General features: G+C 47.0%; 1 long non-coding RNA gene across 1 annotated transcript; it reads right to left on the bottom strand.

Annotated features, from left to right (window-relative positions):
* Positions 1–4,327: 4,327 nt before the first annotated feature.
* LOC148005067 (uncharacterized) lies at positions 4,328–13,235 on the bottom strand. Its single transcript, XR_015622753.1, has 3 exons — positions 12,597–13,235; positions 10,374–10,972; positions 4,328–4,567 (listed from the first exon to the last, which is right to left on the bottom strand). It is a non-coding gene; the product is annotated as an uncharacterized LOC148005067 (long non-coding RNA).
* Between the last annotated feature and the right edge of the window lie 1,255 nt (positions 13,236–14,490).

Here is a 14,490-nt window from a genome sequence, read left to right as displayed (position 1 = left end):
CCAGGAGCAAGAAGGAAACGAGATAGAAGTTGGCCATGTGACACGTGACCCTCAAGAGTCTATTTATGGGTGTGTGCTGACGTGTCTTTGGGCGCTGGTGACTAATTTGTTGGTCTCCATTCAAGTCACATCTCAGTCTTGGCACACGAAGGCAGGCAGCAGCGCCAGTGCGAGGCAGTTATGATGGCACCGGGTCTCAACACATGTGGCCCCAGTCACCTCTCTGCTCCAACACCCACAGCTGTGCAACCTTGGGAGCCACTGAGCCTCTCAAAGACAGTTTCCTCAGCCATATTGAGGGTACAGAGGCTTCGTGAGCCTTACATAAGGCTGTTTATGTAAGTAACACTACTATAAGGCCTGACACAAATGGAATCAATAAATGGTCATTCTTACTCCCTCTCCCTCCCCTAGTTTCTTCTTCCCCTCTTCTTCCTCTTCTTTCTCCTCCTCTCCCTCCTCCTCTTCCTCCCCTTCCCCCTCCCCTCCCCCTCCTCTTCCTTTGTATAAACTCTGAAGCACAATTCAACCTTCTACTACTTTAACATCTCTTTGGTCCAACCCAGACCAAGAGAAGTAAAAGGGACAGAACGTTGTGGAGGAGCTGGGGACAGACACACTCACATTTTGTTACCCAGCACAGATGAGACTTGGACAGGTAAAATACAGGGGCCTCCCAAGTTCTGCAGCCCTAACAGCTCTTTATTTTTTGTCCTTGTTCCTTCTCCCAAGTCTCACAGAGAAGCCATGCTTGTTACAGGGAAGCCCTGGCCAGAGCCAATGAGGTTTCTCTAAAGTCCCCGCCCCACTGCATCCCTGACTTCTGAGACCTCCCAGTTTCTTGTCTCTAACCCAGGGTTGGCATTTGAGTGGAAAAGACTATACTCCAGGCTTTCCTGCGGGATTTTTTAATTCTCACCCTATTTTTCTGGGGTCTCTGAAAGTCTCCCACTACCTCCCAGTATTCCTATGTCAAAAGTAGCTCCCCTGTAGCTGTAAGGAGGGTGAAAGCCTCAAATCTCTGTGTCTTCCCTTTGAGAACTGGAGTATCCTGACTGGGTGGTTTCCTTATCCCCCCTCTCCTGGCAGTGGGAACATCCTCCAGCTCAGTCCTGCCCAGACTGGATTGGGGAAGAGGGAGGTTGGGGTTCATGGAAGTCGTAAGACTGAGCTTTATGGGGTTTGCAGGTGCAGAGCTGGGTCCCGCCCTTCCTCAACATCTTGTTAAAAAAACAAAAGAAAAGAAGGGGGGTGTCACAGTAGTGGGAGCAGGTCCAGATGACAAAGGATGTTAGACACAGTGTGGTCATGTCATAACCAGTCAGTGACAGGAAGCGGGAACCGTCCATGGGTTGACAAAGTTTACTGACTGTAGAAGCAGGGTTCAGGCAGGCGTTAGAAGAGCCAGGTTTCATTTGAAAAGGAAGGACAGCCACCTTCCAGGAGATCCAGCTCACGACTCCCAGAAAACTCATAATCAGGATCTTTCTTTGAGAAGCCCATGGCTGTCTTCCCCAACCTCAGGCCTGCTCCAGAGAGGGGCCTCCGGGCAGCTGGAGTCAAACACTACCTCTGCTCTTCCAGCCCCAACATTTATCTTTGGGTTGTTTTCACTCCCGAGAACAAAGATACTTTCTATTCAGCAAGTGGCAGGGACCCACACCTCTGATCACCATAGATCACCCTCAGGGAGGGCAGGAGGTGCTGGTTCAGCACACTGGCCTGTGGCCTGTTTCTTCTCCCCACCCAGACCTTCAGAGGCAGTCTGGCTTGTGGCTGTGATGGGATCCCAGACAGAAGGCAGAAACACACTGGTTCTAAAAGCTGGGCACCGAGAAGGAACAAGGAATGGGAGATGGCAAAATGCCAGAGAGCGAGAACCATCGAGGACAAGTTTGGAACCCTGAACAATCCCTTTCTTTTTTTTTTTTTTTTTTCGGAGCTGGGAACCGAACCCAGGGCCTTGTGCTCGCTAGGCAAGCGCTCTACCACTGAGCTAAATCCCCAACCCCTAACAATCCCTTTCTTGGGCCCAGACTCTCCACTGCAGTCTTCTCCCGGGAGATACACGATGGCCACCTGAATCACTGAGAGCTTCAAAGAGAGTGTGCAAAAGTCACCAGTCCAAGAAAGACAGATCCCAAACCCATCGTCCCTGGCCAAGCATAAGCATGGAGCTGAATTTGCTATAAGGTTTAATTTGTTAAACCTCGGTATAAACCATTTATAAGCTGGACTCTTGGCTCTTCTTTCCTCTCTGTTCATGTTGCTTCCCAATCTTATGACTGGTGGGTGCTTCAGAAAGGCTTTTGTATCTTTGTGTGTGTGTGTGATGGCACATGTGTGTTTGTATGCACACATTTATACACTTATAGCTGCACACACAGGGATATGTAAGATTACATATCTAAAAGATGCAAACACATAAACTGTCTTTATTTTTACACATTAGGGGAAAAAATTAAACACATCCGCTTACTTAAACTTAGCCATATAAATCATCCCACATTTGTAACCATAACATAGTCACCTTGCTGCTGACTGTTTCATTAGACAGCTATTGGCAGGTAATATGAGGAAAAATTCATCTTCTCTGAGGGGGCAGAACGCGTAATCATGGAACTTACTCTTTTGTGAATATTTGTGAATGTCAGCAGAGTCATTCCTATAAGAACTGCCAGGCAATTTGAGAGGCACATGGACAGTTTCTTTGATGAATATTGTTAACTTACTCTTCATAGAAAAGGCTGCATGTACTTACACAGACTTTCACGCTGTATTAAAGGACCATCTCCCCTGCATCTTAGCTAACACAATGTGCTTGCAGACAGTGTTTCAATCCACACTGAGATAAGGATAGCAGTACTCCCATGTGGTTATATGTTACATTTCATGCATCACAAATAAAACTGAGAAACGTCTCGGGTGTTTAAAGGTCATTTATACTTAAAGAAGCTTTGAAAATACATAGATCTCTGGGTCCTAAACTTTAAAATATGATTCAGCAACTCCACCCAAAATAGTACATTTAAAAATATTCATTGGGGGTAGATAAATATTTCATAAGCAGAACACAAAGTGTATAATATGTAAAGGAGACAACTGGTAAAATGTATTCTGACTAAAAAGTTAAATATTGACTCATTCTAAGAGTGTGAAAACAAGCAATAACCTAGCAAAAGCTATTCATTTGGTTATAAGTACAAAGAACGTACAACCAGAACAAGCTTAAACAGAACAACAAAAAACATTAACGGCCTAATTTTTTTAGAAAGAACCAAATATAAAGAGATGTTTGCAGACAAAGATAGATGAATGGCTGGTACACATATGAAAAGATGTGTATTCCACACAACTTTTCAGCAAAAGGCAAAAATTAAAACCACAGTAATTAAAAAAGTAGGAAAAGGAATAAAGGAAGGAAGGAAGGAAGGAAGGAAGGAAGGAAGGAAAGAAAGAAAGAAAGAAAGAAAGAAAGAAAGAAAGAAAGAAAAGAAGGAATGAATGAATGAATCAGCAGTACACTGGTAAATGTTTAACAACTGACTGTGATTGAGAAAAATGTTTTTTAAAGCCCTCATTTGTAGTACTCACTCATGGCAATATCTCCTGACACCAATGTGATACCACTCAATGCAGAATTTGGGGATAAGTGTCACTTAGGAGACACACAGTCTGGTCCCAGCATATCATAGAAACTGCCACGCACCCATGAGGGCTAAAATGAAAGGCCGACCATGCCAAGTGCTGGCAGGAAGGCAAACTGCTGCTTGGAATGCAATTTGGTACTGGTCAGAAAAGCCACATTCTGAACACACCTGTTCTCACGGTACTAGGTACCCTGAGGAAATGAGTCCATGTATGGCCTAACTCTGCATCAGCCACAGGGTACCTGGACATTTGATCAAGCTGTGTTCCGGGTGTGTCTGTGAGGGGATTTCTGGGAAACATTAACATCCGTATTGGTAGGACTGAGTGAAGCAGAACTGGATGTGACTCGTCTGATCAGCTGAAGACCTGAGCAGCACAAAAACCCTGAAGTACAGAGTCTCTTTCTACCACTCTTTCTCCAGCCTGGACTGGAACACCATTCCTTCTTCTCACAGACCCCTACTGAACTACTATCTCTCTCTGGTCTGAAAGCATGCTGGAACTACACAGCTACACAGCCAGGGTTCCTGGATCTGCCAGCCAGCTGCAGAGGGCAGAGATTAGCAGCCCCACCCCCATAGTTACAGGGTCCAACTTCATATGTAGAAATATATATGTTATTTGTTCTGGAGAACTCTAATATGGCACGTATCTCCCAAGAACCAGACAAATGAATATCCATCCACGTCTTATAGCCGTTTTATTTTCAATAGTTAAAAATTGGAAACAATGTAAATGCCCCTCAAGAGAAACATGAACAAACACCGGGCTGGATTTCCATGGAGGAGCACTCCAACAAGGCCACACCTCCTCCAACAAGACCACACCTCCTAATAGTGCCACTCCCTATGGGCCAAGCATTCAAACACATGAGTCTGTTGAGAGCCATTCCTATTCAAACCAACGCAGAGGGGTCCTGTAAAAAAAAAAAAAAAAAAAAAGCCAAATTTTTAAATAAAAAATTCGGTACAAAATATGCAGTGATTGATTTCAAGAGCCCACAGATATGAAAATCAGGAGATGTTTAAAATCTGTGTGTCAGTTGGTGCAGCATCTGCATGTAGCATATACACTTATAGTGTGCTAAGGTATTCATCTGCCTTCTGTGGCGCAGTTGCTGTAAGGCTGGTGAGATACATTGTTTAGGGAATAATGACAAGGACAGGGAGTCTGCACATGGTCATACCAATGTGGGTCCCTCCTGCCAAATATATTTGATCCTTGACTAAATGAACCCACAGATACAGAACCCTGGGAAGCAGAGGGTTGACTTTGTACAGATTACAGGTAAGCCATTCACAGCAGAACTTCCAGATTTAAGTTTATCAATATGAGAGGCTTCAAAAAATACACGAGTCAACTGCCTGCCACTCGTCAGCAGAGCTTTCCAGAGCTCACCTTAGCTTCTTCTACATCGAAAACTTAATGGATCATCTTCTATGATGACACAAAAGAAATGGCTGGGCTGGAGAGATGGCTCAGTGGTTAGGAGTACTGACTGCTCTTCCACAGGTCCTGAGTTCAATTCCCAGCAACCACATGGTGGCTCACAACCATCTGTAATGGGATCTGATCTCCTCTTCTGGTGTGTCTGAAGGCAGTTAACAGTGTACTCATACACATAAAGTAAATAAATCTTTTTTAAAAAACAGAAAGAAAGAGAGAGAGAAAGAGAGAATGAACAAAAGAAAGAAAGAAAGAAAGAAAGAAAGAAAGAAAGAAAGAAAGAAAGAAAGAAAGAAAGAAAGAAAGAAAGGAAGAAAGAAAGAAAGGAAGGAAGGGAGAAAGAAAGAAGGAAGAAAGGAAGGAAGAAAGAAAGAGAGAGAGAGAGAGAAAGAGAGAGAGAAAGAAAGAAAAGGACTACTCATGCTTCCACTGTGGCTGATTAAAAGGTGTTTTTCATGATGGCCACCTTAATCCCAGTACCTTAGAGGCAGAGGCAGGTGAATATCTGTGAGTTCCAGGATAGCCAGGGTTATATAGTGAGCCTGAATCAAAAAAGTTGCTTGATCCTTTTTCTTTTTTATTGACTTTGTGTGCACGCGCGCGCGCGCGCGTGTGTGTGTGTGTGTGTGTGTGTGTGTAAGTTCACATATTCTATACCACACACGTGAAAGTCAGAGGACAACTGACTTCCATCAGTTCTCTCCTTCCACCTCACAGGTCTTAGGATTCCAACTCAGGCCATCAGGCTTGGCAGTGAGTGCCTTTACCAGCTGAGCCATCTTGCCAGCCCTGAGAAAATTTCCTTTCAGCTTCATTACTTTACGTGGGTAACAACACATAAATGTTGAGGATTTCTTGGTGAAGCCACCATTAAGGCCCTCTCTTGGATTTGCGATGCTTCTTTGGGAGTTTTGGTAGCACAGTGACTCATCTTTGAACCGTCTTCGAGCTGACGATATTCACTAAGCCATCTGTTGGCGTCGTCATGGCTTGGGAGCTTTGAAGTGTGTCACTGGTGTCAATATTTTACGTCCAAAGAGCTAGAACCATGTTCTCCTTATGTCTTGATGATAAACTGACGATCATAAACAGATGAGTTTACAGACAAGTATTATTTCACCGAAAACGGAGAAATGTGTGACGTGTTTATAATCGTGCATACCTCCCTGTTTTGATATGGTATTAATAAGAATTGAATTCTTACCTATAGGGTATTGAGTAACGGCAAGGATTGCCACATCAGCTTACGGTTCTAGGATGAGTCAACACGTGGAGTTCCAAATCCCAACCCTGTCAAGCTGACCAGATTTGGAAATAGAATCTCTGCTGATGGAGCCAAATGAATGATTTTAATATCATCCGTATGGCTGGGCATGGTGACTCAAGACCTTTAATCTCACCTCTCGGGAGGCAAAGACAGGCTGACCTTCGTGAGCCTGAAGCCAGCCCGGTCTGCATAATGAAACTCATGCCCGCCAGAGCTGCAAAATGAGACCCTATCTTAAAGAACAAAAACAAAAGGATTATCTGGATTATCCAGATTAGCCCAAAGCAAGCAGAACACACACCACGCACCGGCACAAAGACCGGGCTAAGTCTAGAGCAAACCCAGGCCAAGGAACAGCCAGCGCCACTGGAGACGAGAGATCAAGAGGATTTTCCCTTCGAGTCCTGTGAAAAGAGTCCTCTCAACACCTGGGCTTCAGACTTGCGGACTCCAGAACTGTAAGTTATTTTTAACCACGCAGCTTCTGGTCATCTGGTACAGTAGCTGTAGGGAAGAAGCTACCACTGTACCTCCAAATTAGTTTCTCCTCCACTGCCCAAATCCTGAGTAAATAAGGTTATAATAGACACTCATTTTGAAATGCCCTCTGGGCATGCATCTCATCTTGCCACAGAGTGTACAGAAGTCTCTGGAAGCTGATCCTAACACAGATGGCCAGCAACAAATTATTCACAAAAGGCCTGACAGCCATATGAGAATGAAATGTCTCACTGGGGACATGGCTCTGTGAATAAAGCTCTGGCCCTGAAAAGTAGGGGCCGGAGTCGTGAGCCCCGGGTCAGTGGCTCTCAATCCGAGGGTCATGGCTTCTCTGAAGGTTGAATGTCCCTTTCACAAGGGTTGCCTAAGACTACCAAAAGCATAGATATTTATATTACATTTCACAACAGTAGCAAAATTACAGTTATGAAATAACTTGATATTACAGTTGGGGGTCACTACAACATGAGGAACTGTATCCGTGGGTTGTAGGAAAGTTGAGAATCACTGTCCTGTACCCATGTCAATGCTGAGCGGACATGCTGGCACACCTGTAAGTCTGATACTTAAACCTCAATGATCTCTGAGCAGGATAACGAGCTACACCAGTTTGCATCTGCAAGACCTTACCTTAGTGATTTAAATGGAAAAGAATGAAGAAGACACCCAAAGTCAGCCTCTGCTCCTCACACTCATGTACACACACACATATGCACACATGTGCACACACATGCACACACACACACACACACACACACATACACGCACATACACCAAGGCAACTCAGCATGGCGTGTTGGTTATCAGGAACTGCCTTTGCCTCCAGCAGTGATGTCACCTGGTCACCTGCGCATGTGTTGCCATGGCAATGGTCATACATTCCCAGCATACCTTTGGTTCAGCTCCCACCTTCACCTGGCAGTAGTTACATCACATTTCAAATAAAAGGCAGACCTTTCCTGCCCCCTCTCTCATCTCTTTCTTTCTCTTCTCCCTCTCTTATCACTACCCCTCCTTGTCTCCGCCATCCCAATAAACCTCCTCCGTGTTGGCCTGGTGTGGTTTGTCTGGACGTGAAGATTCTCATCCCAGCATGGCAAGGCAAAATCAGAGTGGTGGAAGAGCTCGTCTCAAGAGGTCTGCTTTCGGTTTTGCTCACATCACTCCAGGGTGTGCCACTAGAGCTTCTAGCTCAAGTCCTTGGAAGGAGGTGCAAACACAGGGGCTCTGAGCTTAAGCCCTTGGGCTGTATTAATTTGTCAATAGGGAAGTCCCCACTTGTCCTTTCCTAAGATCTACAGGGGGCTAGACAGAAGACATTGCAGTGAGCCCTGGTTCTAAAAGAGAAGCAACCCTGACTGTAGGAATAGACCCGGGGAGACAAGAGTACAGGACAGGTGGAGCAAGGAAAACCAAACCCTTAGCAAGCACAAAGGCCTGTAGTTACACTCAGCACAGGAGGTAGGAGAGCACGGTCCCATCCTGAGGGCTGTCTAGGGCAGGAGTGACGCAAAGATGCAGAAGAAAAGTGAGAACTGCTATCTGACTCCTCCTGCAGAGGAAAGGTTTTCACCTCAGACAGAACAAACATTGACCAGTCAGGTTAGAAGCCAGTTAGGAAGGACAGCGCTTCCTCCCACCTCAGGCTCAGGGCGAACAGGAGTCTTTTGGTCCTTGGTTGGCAAAGGTGAAGATGCTAGAATTCTGTAGTCGAGCAGCCACGGTTAAGACCTCACTCTGTCCTGCTGCTGTGTGATGCTGTCCTCTGAGACAGACAGACAGCAGTGTGTTAATGAAAGCTGCTGTGACTGCTGGAGCAACCCCTCGGGATCAGACCTCCATTGGCATTATGTCATGGGGGTTTGGGAGGAGTCACTGCTTGCTTGTTCACACACACACACACACACACACACACACACACACGCTAGCTGTGTGTAATGCTGCCCTAGCTACACCTGGTCTCCCAAGGGACTAGCCCTCAGGGGCATAGCCTCCTCCCCGCTGGTTTCTTCTGCACCTCAGAATCATCAAGGATAATGGCACCGGCTCCCCCCTCCTCCTCTATCCCACTGAGCCCCTCAGATCCCAGCCTGGGCATTGCTCCCTTGAGAAATCCACCCGATTACTCATTAGCATCTTCTCATGGCTCTTTGCTAAGACAATTTTAAATGTTAAAGGGTTTGTTTCTCTGTATCTAGTGTCTAATGTCACATTACCCCATGGTGAGCCCTGGGAGTCAGGCTATGCTTCTCTCAGAGATGTAACCCTTGTGACTGTCGTCAAAAACCTGTACCACAGAAATGAGAATTCTGTGAGACGCAGGTGTCCTCTCAGGTACTTAGTTTCCTTACGTGTAAACGAGATAATGAGACCGTTCCACATGGTGCTGAGAGACGGCCAAATAAGTTAGTCATAGAACGACAGTTTGCAGACGTACCAAGGACACAATAAATATTGCTTAATTTTTAAAATATGTGCTGAGCTGTTATTGTGTGTATGTATGATGGTGCGGGGCAGGTGGCACACACAGCATGCAGAACACTCTCGTGGAGGTCGGAGGATAACTTGAGAGTCAGTTCCTCCCAGTGTGGACTCAGGTTTGCCAGACTCCCTTCGTGAATACTTTTGCCTGGTGAGTCACCTCACTGGCCTCAGGTATTAGTTCTTTAAAAATAAACACAACCAGACTGGGGTGTGGATCTACAGCGTCCTTGCTAGCATGCATAGGGCCCTGGGTTTAATCCCCAGAACTGTAAACACTGGTACGGCGGTGCACACCTGCAATGGTAGAACTTGGGAGGTGGAGGCAAGATCAGGTGTTCAAGGTCATCTTGGCTACCTGGTGAGCTAGCCTGGGCTACTTGATGTCCTTTCAATAAAGGAATGAACGAATAAAACCTTATAAAAGTCCGTTTTTGCCTGAAAACAAAGTGCAATAGTGGGAGAAATAGACACGATTTCCTCTCTGTGTGCTCCATTTGCCTGTGATGTGAGATATTTTAACCTTCTGTTGCACAGATGCAGACCCAGACTCGGCTTCTCCGGAAGTCGATACAAATGAAGGTAAAAGGAGATGAATTATAAAGCCCAGGGCGGCGTTTGAAATCCAGCAGGGTTGCGGGTTCCCTGTCCATCAGACGAAAGCTTAACAAAAAGGACTCCCTTCATCTGCCAACTTCCTTTTCTGCTCTCCATGTTTCAACCGACAATGATTTTTGTGTCTACTCCCCTTCCCCGTAACAAGGCTGGACGTAATCTCTGCCGTGAACACGCTATCCCTGTGTTAATGTGCGGAAGCAATCAGCAAATCTAAATTGCAGGGCACTCAGGCTAGTTCGTACAGTGGTACTGGTAAGACCGGAAGGTGGTTGCAGAGGGCTTGACAAGAGGAAAGACCGACCCCCAACGTTCAGACTTGGCCCTTACACTGACACCCCCAGCAGTCATATACAAAGCCTAGCGGTGCATGGAGCCCCAATCCAACCCATGCCCCAACCCTCGCCCTTACCAGAGCAATCAGAATTCACATCCCCAGTGCCAACGCCGAATAAACGCTAAGACAACACCAACTCCAGCTCCAAGACTCCTTTCCTGCTCTCAGTTCCAACTTCAGCTCCGGTTCCAGGGGAAACGTGGACGAGGACCGCCAGTGTCCCGCAGCTGGTAGCCTTTCGGGACAGCTGTCTGCAATTTGTACAGCAATGTTTGTTCGTAGTTTGTTTTTACTCGCTTTTGCTTTGTTGTGAGACAGGGTCTCATTATGCATCCCAGGCTGGCTTTGAACTCCCAGTCCTCTGGCTCCTCTGGTGTCCGCTGAGTGCTAGGATGACAGCTGTGTGCTTCCACAGCCGGCTGGCAATTTGTAACTTGCAGTGTGCCTCCATCAATAGTCCTTTGGCACCTCCGGCCATTAGTAAAAGAGTTAGTAGACCAAACGAACCCTTGGGAAGCTGCAGACATTAGGAAGCCGTGGCCAAGACACAGGAGCCTCTAGTTATTTCCCTTGTGAGGAGTGATAATAGGACAGGCATTCTTAAGAAACTCCACTACTTATTCTCAATTGGCAGATGGCGAGTGGCCGGCAGGCAGCCTGCTAGGAAGAGAGTACTGTAGAGAGAAGAGTGAGGAGGGAGGGCTAGGTTTTGAAGGGACCTCAGGAGTTTTGACACTTCCTGTTCAGCTTCCTCCAGAGCCTCAAAGGCTGACTGTGGGTGCCAGGTCTGTGACCCACAGAGCAAAGGACCCAATGCGAGGTTGCCAAGCAGGGTTTCCCATGCCTGACTCAGAACAAGAGGCCTTAGGGGAAGCCCCAGAGATGGGCTCCTTCGAAGCCAGTGAGGTCAGTCTGGGAATGTGACTTCAAAACGGGCTGTCAATCAAAGAAATCAAGACAAATAACAGGCCCAGACACAAAGCCTGGAGGCAGAGGGGAATGGAGAGGAATGGTCAGGAGGAGAAATAGCCAGTTGCAGCAAGGGAGTGAGGGACGGGGACTGGAGGAGGGTTAGGCACCCCAAGTTAATCTTAGTGTCTGGATGCCTACACGCCAAGCAGTTTTTTTTTCTACATGCACAAGTTTTTGTGGAGAAGTCAATTTCCTTTGTGAATAATCTTTTTCCAGATTTCAAAAGAAATAAGGACGAAAAGTTTGAAAGCATGAGAGAGTTGACATAAGTAAATTAAAATGAGCTTTGACCCTTGACCATAAGTCATGGTCTCTGGATGGATGGGGCCTTACGGGCACACAATAATTTCAAGAATGAATGTATCCCTTTGCCTCCTGAGTGCATTGAGTAACACCTAATGTGGGGGAGGGGGACTTTTCTCTCCTGCCCTTTGTCTCAAAGGACACAGCCTCCTAGAAAGTAGCCAAGGCTACAATCAGTCCAGGTTGACACGTCCTGCTCCTCACACCTAAGTAGAAGCAACCCGACCTTCAGGGGAGGGCTCTGGTCCTCTGTTATTCGAGTCACTGCTCTGCAGGTGACAACCTTGACACTCACACCTTTAACAAAGTCTGCATATTCCCACCATCTACCGAGGTTACCCCACTGGCACACACACACACACACACACACACACAGCACACTCCTATATCACGCTGCCACACACAGGTGGACACACACAGACGCACACACACATACACACACAGACACACACACAGACACACACACACACAGACACACTCACACAGCACAGCACACTCCTATATCACGCTGCCACACACAGGTGGACACACACAGACGCACACACACATATACACACACAGACACACACACATATACACACACAGACACACACACACAGCACAGCACACTCCCATATCACGCTGCCACACACAGGTGGACACACACAGACGCACACACACATATACACACACAGACACACACACACATATACACACACAGACACACACACACAGCACAGCACACTCCCATATCACGCTGCCACACACAGGTGGACACACACAGACACACACACACACACACACACACACATACACACCAGTTATCTGCTCTTTCCATCACCCCCTCCCCCCAGGTCTTGGTGTAAAGCCTGCTGAGGCATTTACTGTGCAGAGTCAGTCTGTCCTGATTGTTGAATACTCATATGTCAGAAAACACTCTGATCTTTTGAAATACATTCCAGATCTGAATGCAGTCCCAAAGCTTGGCTCTTGCACCCCATTTTCCCTTCTCTGTCCTTTAATTCCCAATAAACTCTCACTTACTGAGTTCCAGCGATCGAGGAGGAGCAGTGACAGAAAGGGTGTCCAAATGCCTGCCACTGCGCCATGTTTGCCCACCGCTGAGGGCCCAGCAGGGCCACAATGACCCTCAGTTTCTAGATCCCGGCATTGGACTCCTCAGTTCCAGAAGGCAGTCCAGATGCCCGGAGGCTGAAACACAGTCAGCAATGCCATGAGGGGTGAGGGTAAGCTCCAGCAGGAAACGGGATAGAACGATGGGAAGCCCAGATGAACCCTGGAGAGCTCCCTCCAAGCTCCAGCATTTGTAGAACTGACAGACGTCCCTCAGGCTGCAAAAATGGCGGTCACTAGCATGTTTCTCCGGCTAGATTATGTGATAGGTCGTGGGATAACTCAGGGCCAGACCCGGCGTTGGCACAGCTTCAGATATGCCTCCTCCTCCCCGTTACAACAGCTGGTCAAGCTCAATCTCCCTCAGTGCCCTTGACTCTGCATCGAGGCTACAGCACCCAGGACATCTTACTGCACAATGAACACAGCCATGGAGCAGGTCTTCAGATGCTTGTGGAGATGCCAAGACCTCAGTGGGGTCCACGTGACATTCTAGCATCACACACACAGGTGCTGACTCCAAATTCGACCAGAAGCAATGACTGTGGCAAGCCACTTCCTTCAGCCCCACCCCCTGAACACAGATACTGGCTCCCCTCTCCCCTCCTACTAGATGGCCACCGTAGGTACAACACACCAGGCTTGAATCTGCAACCCCCCTCCTGGGCCCATTAGCATCTTTAAGGTTCTTATTCTTATACACATCCTGTGCTGGGATTGTTCTCTTCCTTAAGGCATTAGCACCTTCCACAGGCCTTTTATCACCCCAGCCTCTCCGGCCTGAGGTCAGCCTTCAATCCACTAGTGTCTGCGGAAGAGACTGGAAGCCCAGTCACACTTCTCTGACATAGCCTTCTTTTCCTGTCAGAGGCACGTCCTTGTGTCTGGAGGCCCTTCCCACACCTTCTCCCTCCCCCAGAGGTGTTCCCCTAATCAGTAGGCATCAGTTGACTCTAATCAACCCCCTGTTTTGACTATTTTAGCAGCAATAAAAGGGCCATAAAGAGCAAGTCAGTGGGCCTCCAGCAGCATGGAGCTCCCTCTCTGTGATATAATGAAAAACACCAAGTGCTTCCTCGGAGCCTTAAGTGACAGCCAGAGCAGCAAAGCTATTGGAGGAAGCCTAATTACGCTATAAATTAAAGGGCTTTTTTTTTAACCCAACATTATGACCTTTAATAAGATTGTTTTTACAACCGGCTGTCAATAAATCATCCAGGAGCGCCAGCAAGAAGCATTCTCCTAGAACTTCTGTGAATTTCATTAGCTTCAGTTTATTTGGGTTTTGGTGCGCTATGGTGTTTTTTAAATCTCAAATTAAAAGCTCTGAACCATAAAAGCTAATTCAGAAAAGTTCCAGTTTGGGCTTCTGAAAACAAGCCCCCACCCTACCCTCCACCCCAGCCAGCCACCCCCCCATTGGAGAAATTAGCTGAGATGGGGCCAAGCTAGAAGGTCATTAGCTGGGAATGAATGACAAGTGACTGAGGTTACACCAGACCTGGCAGCTGGGAGTTCCAAAAGGATAGGCCCAGAGTGAACAGCTGACCCATGGGAAGTGGTGGCCAAGGAAGGAAGAAGACACCCTAACCCCCAAACCAGTGTCTTTGACCAGAGAAGGACCAGCTACCAAACTGTTAAACCCATGGCCCTTCACAAGCAGTGCAAGACAAGGAAACAGAGGAGGAATAAAAAGCAGTCTTATTCCACTGTTTTTTAATGTTTTAGTTTTTCAAGGCAGAAGTTCTCTGTGTACCCCTTTGCTGTCCTAGAATGTGCTCTGCAGACCAGGCTGGTGTTGAAC

Source organism: Rattus norvegicus, chromosome 6, assembly GCF_021556685.1.
Source record: "Rattus norvegicus strain SHRSP/BbbUtx chromosome 6, alternate assembly SHRSP_T2T, whole genome shotgun sequence".
NCBI classification, from domain to species: Eukaryota; Metazoa; Chordata; class Mammalia; order Rodentia; family Muridae; genus Rattus; species Rattus norvegicus.
Note: the sequence above shows the minus strand (reverse complement) of the source record. Positions and strands in the feature narration are given on the sequence as shown.